Source organism: Megachile rotundata, chromosome 6 (assembly GCF_050947335.1).
Source record: "Megachile rotundata isolate GNS110a chromosome 6, iyMegRotu1, whole genome shotgun sequence".
Classification (NCBI taxonomy): Eukaryota; Metazoa; Arthropoda; class Insecta; order Hymenoptera; family Megachilidae; genus Megachile; species Megachile rotundata.
In genome coordinates, this window is record NC_134988.1 from 4,190,962 (window position 1) to 4,195,261 (window position 4,300).

The 4,300-nt window shown below is 35.7% G+C and overlaps 1 long non-coding RNA gene across 1 annotated transcript; it reads right to left on the minus strand.

Moving 5' to 3' along the window:
• Positions 1 to 556: 556 nt before the first annotated feature.
• Positions 557 to 1,855, minus strand: LOC143264586 (uncharacterized). Its single transcript, XR_013038365.1, has 2 exons — positions 1,564 to 1,855; positions 557 to 1,144 (listed from the first exon to the last, which is right to left on the minus strand). It is a non-coding gene; the product is annotated as an uncharacterized LOC143264586 (long non-coding RNA).
• Between the last annotated feature and the right edge of the window lie 2,445 nt (positions 1,856 to 4,300).

Here is a 4,300-nt window from a genome sequence, read left to right on the forward strand (position 1 = left end):
TTTCTGAATTTCTGAATTTCTGAATTGTTTCTATGATTCCACCAGGAGACCTTAAATTTTTTAAATCCTGGACTTAATAGTTTGAAAATATTCATATTTCGAAATTTGACAATTCAGATATTGATATATATGAAAATTAATAAATTTCTCCTGTTTCATATCTCTTCATGCTCTACAATGATGTAAAATGGAACTCGCTCAACCGGCGATATAAAGGAAACTATACAGCATACGTATGTATAGCTGCAATAAATCAGAGTTATTAAAGCAGGTACATCAGACTGAATTCACCATGGACAGTCAAATTACTAATACTCAAGAGATTTATTTTTAAAAATGTACGTGACTTTAATTAAATTGAAAATGTTATCCATATTTGATATACTCTAGAATGAAAAATTAATACATATTAAATATTCTATGTCTCGGTTTTCTGTTAGCGGTATAAAAAATCTTCGACTTCGATGTAAACGACGTTATATTCGATTGTTGCTGCATTTTTATTTATAACTATAGTGTAAGACGAGGTAGAAAAATGCTTGAAACGCTAACTGAGTTCGGTTTCAAAATACTATATATTTTAAATATATGCCGAATCCTTGGGCGAAATAGCGTCCTCAAGAGAAGGATGCCTTTCCAAGGTCTGTGAACGAACGCCTTTTCCAAAGGTCTCTAAACGAATGCCCTCTTCCCGTTCCGCGAGGTTTCCTAGTCCCCGCGAAACTTGAGGCCCTAGGGTTGTTTTATGGCCCGGACGTCAGGCCTCTACCCCGCGATGGTCGTCGTAGGACGGCCATGTGCCCGTCGTCCCTGCTTTGTTAGGGTGAGTCACTGGGATTTTCTAACAATAGGAAATAGGCGGTGAGATAAAGTAATACACTTTAATTATATTTTAACAGAAACTTTAATTATACTTCTGAAGCTCTGAAAGGTACATATGTCTTTACTCGTCAACGAAAACCGTAAGAATAAGAAAACTCGTAGAAGGAAAAATCCGTTACGGGTCTACAGACCCTATGGGTCCTATTGTGACAAACAAACATGTGCAACCTCTTGAGTCGAAACTCCAACGTCAGTGAAAGTTTACGACCCGATGATTTTTGCTGAAGGCAACACTTATTGTGTTGAATAAATCCAACAATAACTGTAAATAAAAAATTGGAAGTCTCCAAATATTAAATAATTACATTTTCTTGTATAATACAGTTTGACTTCCGTTAAGTGTTCAATTTTTATTCTTAATTACACGTATTATTCTAAAAAAATATTGCATTCTAGCAACAAATACAGCATATATTTTAAAAATAATGTACTGTAACATTATAATAAAAATGTCCGTTCTCATCAATTAACGTTATAAAAGACGAAACATTCTGTTTGAGTACATTAATTCGGCTATCTACTGTAATTTCAAATATTAGCTCTCTTCTAAAATATTCACGTTATAGATACTTCGATAATCGATACTCCATGCAAATATTTTATAGAGCTACATTCTCAAATGTTAAATAGTCGGGTCACTTACCTATCGTTAACTATTCAGTCGAATTCAAATCTACTTACAGTTATGACCAATCCTTGACAATAAGCGAAAGATGATTGACTTCCGAAACGAGGTTATTAATTCTCTTCTATTCTCGTATATTGAACTCGATCCATATCGGCTCGATTGCGCTGCAATTTGCACAAATCTATTTGTGTAATCGAATTTGTCGGAATGCACTTGTTCGAATAGGTCTAATAAAACCACAGAATGCGACCATTCTTGGAACTAGAAATTCCAATTCCGTCGATCTCGCGATGTCGTCAGTAATTAAGGACAAATTTAACGATCTTGACTTGTGAATTAGAACCTCGCTACTTCGAGATTCGAGAGATGTTTCCGCGTTACAAAGGTCACATTATCTCAAGGTAGACAAATTAATCCACGAACCGTAATAGACATTTGCTACATTGTCACGGACAGAATAGTTAAAACGAAGAATTCTTGCAGCTAACAATACTGGAAGTTTCTTATTGTCGAACATAGTGAAGCTCCTGGGATGATCTTCATTTGTTCGTTTGTCTCTTTGTTTGTTCACGCTGCAGATAATTTAGGGTCTTTTGACTTGAAATTTTGACGGTAGACATGCTGGCTGTACATTATGCTAGTAACCTGAGTCTGTCGAATCGATGAAAGACCGTGTTTTGGTATCATTTTTAATTTTTGACACACAGAATTGACTGAAACCGCATTGAAAACACTACACAGTATGTCGGAAAAATAACGGAACTTTTTAAATAAAAAGAAAGAATTGGTTATTTTATCAAAATTAATTTTTTTTATTCAAAACACATCCCTTTCGCACCCTACTAATATACCGCTGAGCACGCTCTCACAACGTTAACATAGATTTTTTTATGTCATTTTGCGGAATGGCTTCAATCACCCTTGTCACAGCTGCTTGGACTTGTGTAACAGTGTCATAAAATTCCTTTTATTGCTAATTTCAGTTTTGAAAAAAAGAAGTAATCACACGGAGATAAGTCAGGCGAATTTGAAGGATGTTAGAGCATACAGATTTGTTTTTTCGCCAAAAATTTACGAACAGCGACAGTTTTGTGACATAGTGCGTTATCATGAAACACAAACCAACAATCCGTCGCTCGATATTCGGGCCTCACACGAACGATCCTCTTCCACAAATGTTTCATAACACTCAAATAATATTCGTCATTAACATTTTGTCCCTGTGGAACGAATTCCAGAAGTATAATTCCTTTAGAATCGTGAAAGCAAATTAACATTGTCTTCTCTTAGGACTTCTGGGATCGCAATATTTTTGATTTTGGAGAGCCTGGAGATTTCCATTTAGTACTTTGGCGATTTGTTTGAGGTTCATACTTGAAGCACCAAGTCTCATCACTAGTCACAATTGATTCCAGGACTGTTTTGATAAAATCCTCGTAATATTCAACGCGAGCAATTTGTTGCGCTTGCCTGTGATTTTGTGACACGGTGACGAAAGGCTCCGTCGCATTAAACGCTATAAGTTTACAATTCGTTGCTCGATTCTAATAATGACTGTTGTGCTTTGTAGGGCAGGTATACTGCATTCAGATAACATATTGTTTTAATAGATGTCGCTAGTAATTTTCCTTCAATTTAAAAAGTTCCGTTACTTTTCCGACATACTACATAAAAATTCTGACTAAAAACTATCGTGTTGGTCTTTTTATCAATTTTCGGATGTGGGCGTGTGTGCGGAGGTAAGAACTGAAACTAAGGTGGGAAAAATCCATGTCCAATCGTCTGTATTTGGTAATGTTGGGGGTTGTTCTTCCCTTTCCTCGGGGTACATGTTTTGGAAAAACTCAAGTTGGCGTGCAGGTAGTGAGAATATTTTGCCTATGGTTTATGGTGTGTCTTATTGCCGAAGATTATGAGAGTGAAGTGATTAAAGAGGACCGTAATTTGGTTTTTTCCTTGACAGGAAACATGGATATAAAATTAGAAATTGGGAAAAAGACCCTTCCTGTTTATAACATAACGGTGCTCTTAACACTGTGTATAAATTATTGTTAACGACTTGGTCGTCATTGACCTGGTTATCGTGAAATCAACAATAATCGGTTTTGTTATCGTTTTGATAGCGGTTTTCGCGAATGTCGTAGATTACGATGCACCACTATAATGGCTCGGAATACTGCGTCACTCACTCACCGTTTCAATTGAATGTTTTCATATGTTTTGATTCGCACTTTTTTGCCTTCACCACGTTTCATGAGTATTAACAAATCCCACAAAAGTGCATTACATGTAAATAAAATGTACCAAGTAGTTTAGGCACAATGGGAGCACCTCTTTGCACTAATACACGATATTGGAAACATTTGGAAATTACATATTTTGTGAATTTTCTAATAAAGTAAATTATCAAAGTTGAAGTATATGTATCATATCTTTGAGAAAAATTATTATTTAATCATCAAAAACTTCATTCTAATGTACTCGCGTAGAGAACAGCATTGTCACACATTGTAGTGTTATAGTCACACATTACGCGTAATTCGCGTCGTACTCTGTACAGAGAAGCTGCGCCGCGGAAATGTCAGCCGTGGCTGAGAGGTTAATCGACTCGAACGACTTAAAAACATGTACATATATCTCACTCCCATATGTTTACAGTAGTAAATTTGTTCTACCTACATGTTTACAGCAGTGCTCGAAATTTAATATACACATTCGAATTCGTGTGAGGTACCTGTTCTGAAGACTTACTAATTTAATATCTTTGTTGTCAAGTGAAAATAGAACAAA